This window comes from Felis catus, chromosome B3 (assembly GCF_018350175.1).
Source record: "Felis catus isolate Fca126 chromosome B3, F.catus_Fca126_mat1.0, whole genome shotgun sequence".
In the NCBI taxonomy this organism is placed as follows: domain Eukaryota; kingdom Metazoa; phylum Chordata; class Mammalia; order Carnivora; family Felidae; genus Felis; species Felis catus.
In genome coordinates, this window is record NC_058373.1 from 93057501 (window position 1) to 93071274 (window position 13774).

General features: G+C 36.9%; 1 long non-coding RNA gene across 1 annotated transcript in view; it reads right to left on the reverse strand.

Annotated features, from left to right (window-relative positions):
* Nucleotides 1-238: 238 nt before the first annotated feature.
* The window catches only part of LOC123386061, a 106866-nt gene continuing 93330 nt past the window's right edge, over nucleotides 239-13774 (reverse strand). Inside the window, exon 4 of the long non-coding RNA XR_006599563.1 lies at nucleotides 239-1871. This is a non-coding gene — a long non-coding RNA (uncharacterized LOC123386061). The remainder of the gene's footprint in view (nucleotides 1872-13774) is intronic.

Below are 13774 nucleotides of genomic sequence, written 5' to 3' on the forward strand. Positions count from 1 at the left end.
GAATGGTGCTTTTGGGGCGCCTGGGTGGCTCAGTTGGTTAAGCGGCCAACTTCGGCTCAGGTCATGATCTCGCGGTCTGTGAGTTCGAGCCCCGTGTCAGGCTCTGTGCTGACAGCTCAGAGCCTGGAGCCTGTTTCAGATTCTGTGTCTCCCTCTCTCTCTGACCCTCCCCCGTTCATGCTGTCTCTCCCTGTCTCAAAAATAAATAAATGTTAAAAAAAAAAAAAAGAATGGTGCTTTCAACTGAATAAATATTTATTGAGAATCTAACATGTGACTCAGTTCTCAAATTCCCAAGTTTATTCAAACAACGTGGGGGCTGAGTGAGCATCTAGACATGAGCTTCTTTCAGCAGACACCAAAGTTTTGAAGACTTTAGGAGTTATGTAATAAAGTTCCACCAAAACCTGGTTTTCCTGCAATGGGCTAATTGCACGATTCTAATGTGTGTCTCACCAAACTTATAAATTCCAGTATGCCATGAATCTTCAAAATGAAGAGAGATAGAAGCAAAAACATGTCCACCTTTAGCCCTGAAAGCTGACCTATAGCCTGCAAAGATCCAATAAGGATCAAATACATGCTGCCTGCTACATTCTTAAAGGGTCTCAGGACTGCCTGTACAACTCACCAATATTTAATATCAAGCTAAATGATAAGCACCAGAAAAATCTTGCAAAAATAGTTTTTTGAGTAGAAATTTGAAGAAGATATTTATGATCCGATACAACTCCTTCAAGTCCCCTCCTCTCTGAACACTAAGCATATAACCACCAGATGATACAGCAAACATGCAGCTCTTTCTTCCATGGACCGTGTCCCCATACTGTAATAAAAGCAACTGTTCGCACCCAAAAATGTTTCAAGAATTCTTTCTGGACCATCCGTGTATGGCCCAACATTACAAACGTCAAGTCTGTGTATGCCTAAAGTCTAAATTGGCAATATACCTGAACTCTGATTTGCCAGATTAGAGGGAAGAAGTGGCCTTATCCACTCTCAAATTTCATATACTTCAAGTATTAAACCTGTTATTATTACATTCAAGTCTTACTAAGCTCATCTAAGAACATGTATTAAAAAAAGAGAGAAATGCTTTAACTTCAAGTTCACAATAGTCAGAGGGACTATATAATTTATCACTCAACCAGAGACAATTTGGGGGAGAAAAAAGGGGTAGTATTAATAATTATATTGAGACAAGAGTCAGAAACCAGGACTGACTGAGGCAAATGGACACATTACCAGGCTGAAATATCAGCTACTGTTCCAAGAAGTTCAAAGAACAAATCCTTTAACAAAGCCATTGAGAGTTTGGGAGAAAACGTTTTTGTATTCAAAGCTAGTTGCTAAGATTCTCACACTTTCAGGTTAGTAATAAACTTATAATTAGAGCAAAGCTAACCAAAATCTAACACATGCAAACAAGGGAGCTTTGCAAGAAATTTTTTAAAGTATTTTCTGGGACTGGCTCAATGCACATTTTACTTCTCATAGTGAGTTATTTTATTTTGAAATGACTTGCAAGATTTCATTCAGTGTCATCCCTGCAGGGGACACAAACCACAGCTAGCAACAAGAGGAGTTGTAACGCTAATTCCGTAAATACCACACTGTTAATTAATCTCAGTGAATAATAGGGTTTCTAATGCAAATTATTCTGATGTCATCCATTGCCTAAAGGTGTTTCTAATGATCGATGTGAAATGTCAGAAGATATGCTTTAGTCACCATGTGATAGAGAATTTAGACAAACAAGCAGGGAAATCTGGTTCATCTGAAGTCAGTGGTAGCTAGATCAACAGAAGCCTGTTGGAGAACTTGAAAGAGTTTCATTTTCCCAGGAGTTGTTTTCTCTCCCTAAAAAGCAACTGCAATGAAATCAGGACATGAAATTTCATTAAGTGACTATAATGGACAATGAGTAGTGCAAAACAACTTTAGCCCATTTCTCTTCTACGCAAACTTCCAGAGAGGTTTGATTTCCTGTTTTTTAAGCCTAGGAATTCATGTTGGTGTTGGCGTCACCATCTGAGCATTCTGAAGAAAAGGATTTGTACTGTGTGGAGATTTTCCCTGTTATCCAAAAGTAGAGAGTTTTTTAAAAACCTTCCATAGACCAAAATGACATAAAGCAAAGAAGTAATTACCATTAATTTATATGGAAAAATTTCTGAGCATTTCCAGACCCAAAAATAACCTTAGGCTTCTCTGATACCTTAGCACATATCTTGCTAACAAATGCACAAAATATATCGAGATAAAGCACAGATGTTCATAGACACAGTTCAAAGCCATGGCAACTTGATGCTGAGATCCTGGGTGTAGTTCCCGAGAAAGGAGCTGGGGAGAGCCACTCTCACTGCTCAGGATGCACATTGCCTCTATCAAGGCGTGACATAAAACAAATGCTAAACACTATTGTCACCCTCCACCTTTTTCCCAAAAGGTGAAAATCGTCTTGAGATTTCTTTTGGTTAGCAAAAGTAGGTCTAATGTTCTTTTATAAAAGTGAGTGAGTTAACTCAGAGTTTAGAAAAGTGGGGGATACTTGTACAATAAGATTTAACAATTCAAATGTTGCTATTGTTGCTTCTGTTTTCCGTTTTCTTTTCCCAAGTTGCACATCACTGAACTACATATGAGCCATAGATTGAAACATGCAACAGTGGACAAAATGCTTATATCCTCTTCATTTGGTTAATTGCTGCCGGGAAAGAATTCCAGGTTTTTAGCATTCTTGCTTGACTTCTTTAATTCTAAAATACTGATTCATCCCAAGAAGGTGCAGACTGGAAATTTATTTCTCTACAGAAAACCTTTATGTCTTTGAGGTTGCACATTTGTGATAAAGACTGTTCACTGCCCTTCACTATCCATCACTCTTTCTTTTTTTTTAGTATTACCATTCCACAAATATTAGGTGGGCACATTGCTTCCAAGCTAGAGATACCAGGTTCTCTAGCCCCCTTGCAGCTAAGGGTGGGTTCTCTACTCTCCAGCATCTTTTGCAGCTAACAGGATGACCTAAAGCAATGTGAGAGCTACTGAAGCCACTTCTTTTTCCCTTACTGCAGGCTGGAACTCAGATGTGTGAGTGATGAACCAGCTTAGAACATTCAGCCGAGCTTAACACTCTAGATCACAGAGCAGTGAATTAGAAGACTTTTAGAGAAAAGATCAGAGAAAATTTTTTATCTGTCAGAGAAAATTTTCCTAGTTTGCTTAGGCCATTTTTATTTTGATCTTGCTTAAAATAGATATCTAGTATCCTAATCAATAAAATATTACAAACTAATATTTTAGGACTGTCCTCCTTATCATTTATCTGAGATCACTTAAAAACTTGGCATGTGGCTGATAAATGTCTCTGTTAAAGCACAAAATCTGGTCCAGGGATCCATTACAAAAAACTTTTAAAACTCACGTGCTAATTAAATTTCACTGTTCAACAGTTAACCTACTTTTTTTATGAGTTCTGAGAGAGACTTTACTAAATTGAAATGTTGGAGCTCAAATGTAGTTACTTAAAAACAAAATGTGATTTTTTTTTCTAGGCAACCACCTGAAATTAAATCCTGAAGTCTCCCAACTTGGCTTTTATCCCTTTATTTTTAATATCACATAATAAAAAGTGAAATTTTGTTACTAACACAAAGGAAGACCAAATGCATAAGATATTTGGCAATTATAAACACAAGTGAAATAATAGGTCTATCTTCTAGGAATTTTACTTCAGTCACATCAAGAACTTACAGTATATGCCATCATCGCTTTAGAATTAATCTTTCAAAAAATGTTCACTATACAGTTGTCAGTGAGGTCTGAACAAAGCTTATAACTCTAGCCTGGTAAGATTCACTTTGTAATTATTGACTGCTTTCTATTATTTATTTTTCTCTTGTATTGGTCAATGGGAATGAGATGAATAAGAAACTTTGCAAGAAGTCTTGCCAAAAAACTCTCAGGCTTTTCTTTTGTTCATTTATTCATGTATCCATTTATTGTTTCATTCAATAAAGCTTTGTAGAGCAATGTGCTGGGTCCAGGAGATAAAAAAATGAATAAGATATAGTTTTCCCCCAACTGTGCTAAGACTCTTGGAGAAATAGATAAAGAAAATAATTATGTGAGTAAATGAAGAAAATTTCAATCACCAGAATTTCTTTGGGGAAGAATGTAACATTGGCTATGTTACATTCATTGATGGATATGACTTGCAAATTTCATGCTTTAATTAAAAAAAAAATGTTAGGGGGCACCTGGGTGGCGCAGTCGGTCAAGCGCCCGACTTCAGCCAGGTCACCATCTCGCGGTCCGTGAGTTCGAGCCCCGCGTCAGGCTCTGGGCTGATGGCTCAGAGCCTGGAGCCTGTTTCCGATTCTGTGTCTCCCTCTCTCTCTGCCCCTCCCCCGTTCATGCTCTGTCTCTCTCTGTCCCAAAAATAAATAAACGTTGAAAAAAAAATTAAAAAAAAAATGTTAGTAAAGAAGAATATGCGTCCTGATTAAATTAGTAGTATGTTTGTAAAATTGAAGTAGAACTAAGAAATAAAAATAAAAAATAAAAAAAAATTGAAGTAGAACTATTTTCTTATGGAAAATAGAGAAAACAAGCAAAAAAGAGATTGTTTTTGATTTACCAGATTTCCTTAACAGGCTTTTTCTGGATATTGTAAGAGATTCAACATAGTAGAGGTTAGAATTCAAAGATAGTGAGGGGAAAGGAACAAAAAGAGATTAGGAAGCTCTTGGTTGGTTGAGCCCCAGTTGTAGAGTCCTATATGCTATATTTAGTAATTTGGACCCTAATCTACAAGAGATAATTGAAAGATTTTAAGAAAAGAAATGAGAATCAGTTTGTATATATAATGGTCATTCTAGCACACTGTGATGGAGACTATTGCCAAAGCTAGACCATAAACAACAAAGCCATGCCATAAAGCAGTGCCTTCCTAGTGAGAAGAGATTATACACTGAACAGATAATTCCAGGCCAGATCAGTTTGATATGGGATATGACAAAAAATTTGGAATCTAGGATAACGTGCATGGAAAATTTGCATGGAAAACTTGGTGTTGAATTGAAGGGTACAAGGTCAAGAGAGGAGTGTTTTGTTTTCCACTTTTTTCTTTAACACATAATAGAGTAATTAAGTCATTTGACATTTCTATATCTCTGAGATTCTTTACCAGATTAGTTTGATGATCAAAAAGGGAGGGGTTAATGTACAAAATTACTTTGAATTTTTAGGCCATGGATCACTTCCAAATTGAAGTTATCGACTCATTGTCTTCTTTCCCCAGTCAAAATAGAATGGAAACTATGTTGGTTTTTATTGTGTATTGACTATAAAAAGCAGGAATTATATGAGTGAATGTGTGATGCAAGAAGCTTAATAGATATTTTTATTCTGTTCTCAGAAACTTAGTATCTGAGAACACAATTTAGTCTCAACAGAGGAAAATTATACCTTGTCTGTTTCTCCAAATTTCCTTTCAAATGGAAGTGAAAATTCTACTTCCTTTCATACCTCACAGGGATCAGACCAAAAGGCAAACACAAGATTTATTGATTCTCATATTGTTTAAGTATATCATGGCCAGTTACCTAATGTGTGTTTTATTTATTGTGGGTCCTTCCTCATTACTTTTTTCTCAGGCTTTATTTTTCTGTACTACATTTGTATATTTTGTATATAACTCCAAGTAGTTCAATGCAATGAACTGGTGACATGTTGTTTCTGAGGATATGTCACTAATTAACTAACGTAGGAGATATTTTTAGCTTCTACCAGTTTGTCAATGTTCTACTGACCCTTCCAAATACCCACTTAACATAAGAAATGAGAAATTAATAAATCCTTTAACGAGAGAGGCCCACCCTATTTGACTTTATAGCTAAACAAAATTTCCAGCTAACAATACTTACAAATTTTTCTCCTATCTTGTAGAAAATTTATAGATTCTCATCATTCTTTTTTTTAATCCAGTTAATTTCTTTAGCTTCCTCCACAGCTTTTTCTTACACAGTATCCCAAATGTTTTCAATGTAAGTATATAGTACACAGTTAGCCTATTCGCCTCCACAAAATTTTTACCTATACAATCTTACTATCAATTTAGCTTATTTTACTTATAAAATCACTGATTTGAACATTCTCTAGTAATCCTTTTCCAAACAGCGTTATATCAAATGTTTCCTTCTCGTTTACATGTAGACCCTTCTAGATGATTTTTTTTTTATTTTTTTAAAATGTTTTTATTTATTTTTTAAGGAGAGAGAGCATGAGCAGGGGAGGGGCAGAGACAGAGGGAGACACAGAATCTGAAGCAGGCTCCAGGCTCTGAGCTGTCAGCCCAGAGCCCGACGCGGGGCTTGAACTCACGAACCGTGAGATCGTGACCTGAGCGGAAGTCAGACGCTTAACCGACTGAGCCAACCAGGCGCCCCCCCTTCTAGATGATTAAAGCAGCAAGCATGCTCAGTATGTCTTTAGGTCTGATCCTTACCCAATTCACATTTCAAGACTGTAGAGGTTAATGCATTTGGAAATCCCAGTTTGTACTTAACCTAAACAGTCTATGGGTAGGCCCTACGCTTCCAGTGAGCCAAATGATTTAAATGTAGTGAGTTAATTAATATTCCATATATTTGTTTAACGTTATATCCCCTGAGGCGTGTTAGGTATGGAAAGCCTCTGTAACTATTGAGATTATCAATATTCCAAATCAAGTGATAAAGGGCCACACTAGGATAGGGTGATATTTTGACAAGTGGAACATTGATCAATTATAGGTCTTCTGACGAGGTATAGGTTAAAATTTTATGGTATCTCACAGAGGTGATGTGATGACTTCTGATCAAAAAGCACAAATAAAACATTTATAAGGAAGAAAAACTTAATCATTGTGACTTAGATATTTTGTATAGAACAAGACAGTTTAAAAATATCTTTTATGTGCTCTAATTTTTTAAATGATTTATATTTTTCTTCTGTTTGATTTTAACTTATATTGTGTGGCTGGGAGACAGAAGACCATGAGTTCAAGTCTTGACTCTGCCATTAACTCACAGTGTGGCTTTGGGTGAGACTTCTGACTTCTTCCAAACTTCCTCATTCATGAAATTAGGGAGTTGTACTAAATGATCTCTGGAGTAGCATTTAGCTTGGAACTCCTATGATCATATCTTGTATAAATATCACATGACTTCTGATTACTTGAAAATACTACCCAGTTGGATTTAAAACATAAAAAAAACAATGAGGACATTTAAAATTTTTCTGTGCTATTGCTATCAGTTTAATTATGAGGCCTATTTCTTATTTATGTCTTAGTCTTTGAGAAAGCTAAGGCTGGCTGTTAAATAGTTCTTCTAATTAGTATGAATGGTTGTAGCATTTAAAATCCTTATCTTTCCTTTGATAAGATCAAAATTAGAGTGAAGAATATGCCTTGCTTGAACATATTAGCATGCAAACCATGTAGTATGAAAAGATGTGTTTAGGCGCTGAGAATAAAGCAGAAGCCAGCACATTCTGACAGCTGTGAGAAACACAAAAAATATTAATGGTGGCAGTTAGAGAGTCAGACAGAGAATAGCAATGCACAGGTGCATTTTCCCTAGTGCCTATATTTCTTTTTTAGTATTCATGATAAGTTTCCAATACCTTCATCTTTATACAGGAATTAGAAAACAGTTCAGACTTATTAGTTTGACTGAGCAATAGCCTAGGACAGCTAAAAGAACAGTGCCTAAAGGGGCATGTATATTTGTAATAAAATAGTCTTCTATGGTAATGCTTTAAATACCACCATAATGTCATTTTTATTTTCTAATAAAGTCATCATCATAACAGTTTTATGATTCTCTTAATTCTGTTCTTAACATCTTATCTGAGTGGAGTGAAAAATTCCATTAATTGCAAGCTGTTCTATTTGCCTCAGCGGCCACTATCTTTTAATATAAGTTTCCATTATTCGTCTCTCAACATTTTGACTTTAAAGGCTAAGGTGCTACTTATGGTTTAGGATAATTATGTGAAAAAAAACTTTTAAGTCAATATTGAAACTCATCACTTCAGATTAGCAAAAAATATAGAAATAGCATGAATTCTCTCTTGAATATGTCTGAGCATATGATCGCACTGATTCCACACTCCACATTGCACACTCCACAAAAATCCCAAACAAACCAGAAATAGATATTCTGAGTACTGTGTTCTCATAGTTATCAGGAAATATGATGCAGTGTGAAGAAGGCAGGTTCCTAGTGATACCGTATATCTCTCAAGTTCACTGTCAATGAACAGTGTGAGTCATTTGGGTCTTGAATATCTAGATAGATCTATTCCTTACCCTCAAACTTCTAGTCAACTATTCAAAGAGTAATAATGGGAACAGTGTTATGCTGCCATAGACACACAAATAGTAGACTTCAACTAAGCCATTGAAGGAAATGTTCTTTTCTCTACAAAATTCAGAACAAAATTTTAGATGTTAGTTTTCCTAAGTTTATACTTCAGGGAAAGCTGAATCACCTTTTATGCTAACAATCGAATGTCTTAGAATATGTATTTCTAAAAGTGTCTCTTTAGAATTTGTATTAAAACATAAATTAGTCAGACTACGCTCTAATTTTTAATTCTGTCCCCTTAAAACCATTACATGTGGGTCACCTGGATGGCTCAGTTAGTTAAATATCCAGCTTCAGCTCAAGTCATGATCTCATGGCTGGTGGGTTCCAGCCCATTGGGCTCTCTGCTGTCAGTGCAGAGCCAGCTTCAGATCCTACCTCCCTCTGCCCCTGTCATCTCTGTCATCCACCCTGCCACCCCTACTTCACATATCTCTTTCTATAACCATTATGTTCCTGAGGTTCTTTTGAAATCTCTTGTTTGCTTATAATGTAGGGATACAGGATGGTACAATTTCATCAAATTCCTAAATGCCAGATGTGATGTGTCAAGTGAGACTTGAGATTGGTTAGGAGATCATTAATGAGTACACATACACACACATATGCAAACACACAATTTTAAAAACAACAAAATTGTTTTCAATCTGTTTAAATTGATTTTGAGTTTCAAGTTTCAAATGAGATAATGTTGTGTGTTATATAGCAAACTGTATACTGGCAATCCATATTGGCAAGTTTTAAGCTCCATTCTTAGAAAAGCAGATATTAACTCAAAAAGTGAAGATTTTTCTTAGGTGTAAACATTTTAATTCAGTTATATTTTTTTAAATCTATGAACCTTTCCTTTTTTTCCCTATTTTTTTAATGTTTATTTTTGAGAGAGATAGAGCATGAGCAGGGAAGGAGCAGAGAGAGAGGGAGACACAGAATCTGAAGCAGGCTCAGGCTCTGAGCTGTCAGCACAGAGCCTAACGTGGGGCTCCAACTCACGAAAATGCGAGATCATGACCTGAGCCGAAGTTGGATGCCTAACCAAATGATCCATCCAAACACCCTTATGAATCTTTCTTTTTAGTGTTTCTGTTCTGACATGGTATCTATTTCTTTGAGAGTGGGCACAAGTGAGCAAGGGGCATAGAAAGGGAGAGAGAGAGAGAATCCCACATGGGGCAGAGAGAAAGAGGGAAAGAGAGAGAGGCAGGGCTCATGCTCACCTGATGTGGAGCTTGAACTCATGAACTGCGAGATCATGACCTGAGAGGAAGTCAGATACTTAACCCACTGAGCCACCCAGGTGCCCCTACAGTCTTTTTTTTTTTCTTTTTAATTCTGCTAGAGTGGAGCTCAGCAGGAGATTCATTATTTTTCTTATTTAAAGCCACTATTGATGAATTCATCCTCCTTCCCTGTCCACCCCAAACAACATACCTTTCAGGAATTTCAGCACAGATTTGTAAAGAATATTTTTACTTTATGGGGCACCTGGGTGGTTCAGCTGGTTAAGCGTCCAACTTCGGCTCAGGTCATGATCTCACAGTTCGTGAGTTCAAGCCCTGTGTCGGGCTCTGTGCTGACAGCTCAGAGCCTGGAGCCTGCTTCATATTCTGTGTCTCCCTCTCTCTCTGCCCCTGTCCTGCTCACATTCTGTCTCTGCCTCCCAAAAAGTGAATAAACGTTTAAAAAAAATTTTTTTAAGAATATTTTTACTGTATGGATTTTACTTGGGTTTGGAGCAGTGGGTTGAACATTATGAAAGTATATGTGATGTGGAAAATGGACGACAGCTCTTCAGTATTTAAATTATTTGCACAATTAGAACTTGTTCCCCAACCTCACTGATCCCATGGTGATAGATTGTCAAGACAGTATAACAAATGAGTGGATTGTACTGAACAGCCTTTTCATTTAGGACCCATTCAAGTACCCAATAGGGAGCTGCCATAGCCAGGAAGGCATCACCACACCTGTTTGATTTCCTAGGTTTCTCAGGAGCTATGAGAATAAAATCTTAGTTTCTGCTTTGATTTTACCACACCTGGATAGCATATCCTCATTTGTCTTCTATCTGGACAAATAAAATCAGTTCCATTCCTTAGTGCCAAACTCTCTCCCATAACATAATGGCCCTCACTTTTCTGACAGGACATAGAATCCCTGGCTACTAGTCTAAGGGAAACTTCCCCTAAAGCATTCTCTTTCCTACCTGAAAGCCTGTAAATATTTCATTAAAAAATCAGATCTGCTGGGAGGGGGGATGGGCTAAATGGGTAAGGGGCATTAAGGAATCTACTCCTGAAATCATTGTTGCACTAGATGTTAATTCCGATGTAAACTAAAAAAAAAAAAAAAAATTAAATTAAAAAAAATGAGATCTGTAAGGTGAGTGCTTTATGGATTCTTTGGGCACTTAACTTTGGCAATTCTAAACACAAGACAATTCCATTTCTCTAGCTAGCTACTCTGACAATATTTTGGAGATGTGATTAAAGATAATAAAATTAAAGGCAGTTTTACAGGGGCATCTGGGTGGCTCAGTCGGCTGACCATCTGACTCTTGGTTTGGCTCAGGTCATGAATTCACAGTTTGTGAGTTGGAATCCCACACTGGGCTCTGTGCTAGCAAAGGGGAGCCTGCTTGGGATTCTCTCGCTTTCCCTCTCTGCCCCTTCCCCCACTTGTGCTGCCTCTGTCACTCTCAAAATAAATAAATAAACTTAAAAAAAATTTAAAGGCCGTTTTACAGATAGTTATTCAGTAAGATTATGGGTCTATAGGGGAGAAAAGGTTGGGTAGGGGAAAACTAAAGGCTTATGGATGTAGCATGTATCTATAATGGCGAATGTTGGATAAAATGTAGATAGCAGTAATTTATTAATGGGAACATAGTGTATAAACATCCAGTCTGCAATGAGATGTCACTATATGCCTATTAGAACAGCTAAAATAAAAAAATCATTAAAAAAAATCGTGACTATACCAAATGTTGGCAATAATACAGAGAAACTAGATCTCTTATATTCCTGGTGGGAATGTAAAATGGCACAGACATTCCAGAAAATATATGACAGTTTGTTATAGAGCTAAACATGCACTTATATTATGAAATAGCAATTGCACTCTTAGGCAATTATCCCAGGGAAAATGAAAACCTATGTTCATACAAAACATATGAACAAGTGTTCATAGCAGCTTTATTTTTAATAGCAAAAACTAGAAACAACCCAAATGTCCTTCAGTGGTTGAATAAACTCTGGAACATTCATACAATGTAATACTACTCAACAATAAAAGGAATAAACTATTGATACATGCAACAACCTGAACAGATCTCATGAGCATTCTTCCTAGTGAAAAGATGTCAAAAGGTTACAATACTATATGATTGCATTTATATAACCTTTGTGAAACAATAAAACTATAGAGGTGGAGAACAGATTAGTGGTTACCAGGGGATAAGGACAGGGTTGGGATGGGGTGGGGGAGTAGAACAAACATAAATGAGCAGCCTGAAGGAGTTTAATTGTGGTGGTGGTTTCACAAGTCTGTATGTGGGATAAAACTGCATAGCACTCTACACAAACACCTGCATGTGCCTATAAAGTGGTGAAAATGAATTATGCAGTCCAGTTAATAGTCTAGTTAACAATATTTTACTAGTCTCAATTATTTCCTGGTTTTGATACTATACTGTAGTTAAGATGTCACTACTGGGGGAAACTAGGTTAAGGGTACAGGGACTCTATGTACTACTTTTACAACTTCCTGAGAGTTCATAATTATTTCAAAATAAAAAGTGAAAACATTCAGAACTTATCTGTTTTTGTTTTAATGATGTGCATCAAAGGTCTTTTTGCCTCTGTTGTGTACTTACTATGTCCTTGGTCATTTACAATGCATCTCGTCCTATTTTGGAGAATTACATTCACTTGTAATTACATGAGAAAAAGACGCTGGCTTACAATGCCTAAATGAGATGTCAAACTGGTAGTTGGCAGAGGGGAAAGGAATAGGAGGATGAGCAAAATAGGTGAGGTGATTAAGAGGTACAAACTTGCAGTTATGAAATACATGTCATGGAGATGAAGAGTATAACATAGAGAGTATAGTTAATAATATTGTAATAATGTATGGTGATAGATAGTAACTACAGTTATTGTGGTAAGCATTGCTTAATGTATAGAATTACGGAGTCACCGTGTTGTGAATCTGAAATGTACCATTGCATGTCCACTATACTTCAATCATAAAAATTTTGAAGGGTGTTGTACTGAAATATAGGCTAAGCACCACACTGAAGAAAAGGCAAGCAATACCCTTCACTGAGCTTATTATACTGCTGGATGTTACCTCTGTACCATATTTGATCAATGGACAAAGGAATAGGAATCTGTACTCTCTTGTTCTGAAGGTAGACAGAGGACATGGCATACTAATATCCTATATATGGAAGATGGTGTGTGCATGAAAATGAAACAAGAGCTTCATCGCCAACCCACACAGAAAAATCAAGAAATATGTAATACATACTTTAAAGCTAGTCAAGAGAAATAAGCTGATCTTTTTTTTAATGTTTATTTCTGAGACAGAGACAGAGCATGAGTGGGGGAGGGGCAGAGAGAGAGAGAGAGACAGAGAATCAGAAGCAGGCTCCAGGCTCTGAGCTGTCAGCACAGAGCCCGACATTGGGGGGGGGGGGGGGGGGGGCTTGAACTCACAAACCATGAGATCATGACCTGAACCAAAGTCGGTCGCTTAACCGACTAAGCCACCCAGGCGCCCCAGAAATAAGCAGATCTTTAATGACCATTGTCTAAGTAGTTTATTTTAGGCAAAGAAAAAAAGTGGATTATCCTGAAAGCAGAGGCATGAGATAGCAAGGTAAGCTTAGGCACATTCCAATGGGCATGAACAAATAGAAGCCAAATAACAAGATGAACTAGGATTCAGTGTTTCCTTCCCCTATTTGTGCAGTAACCAACTTAACAAGCTAGAAGCCCCATCAGATATGATATTGAATTTAATCAACAATGGTTTCCTAATTATTTTGGCTCTGACTATGTTTCCAGGGTTTTCAGATTGTTAAAAATCCAATAATTCCCTTCAGAGGCTATACACCTGAATCTCCCCACCCTGCTTCGTTTTGTCTAGAAAATCATGTGTTTCATCAACTAAGACAGGTATTGGTTATGTATGATGGCCTATGGCTAATTTCTTTTTTACAAGCAAATAAATAATTTTGCGGCTCATTAGGCTGACCATTTTTCTGATTTGTTTGACCTTTGCTGTGCTTTTTTATCAGTTGGTCTTCTCAGACCTCATTTTTCCCCGCAAAGCTCCAGTAATCAAATGAATTG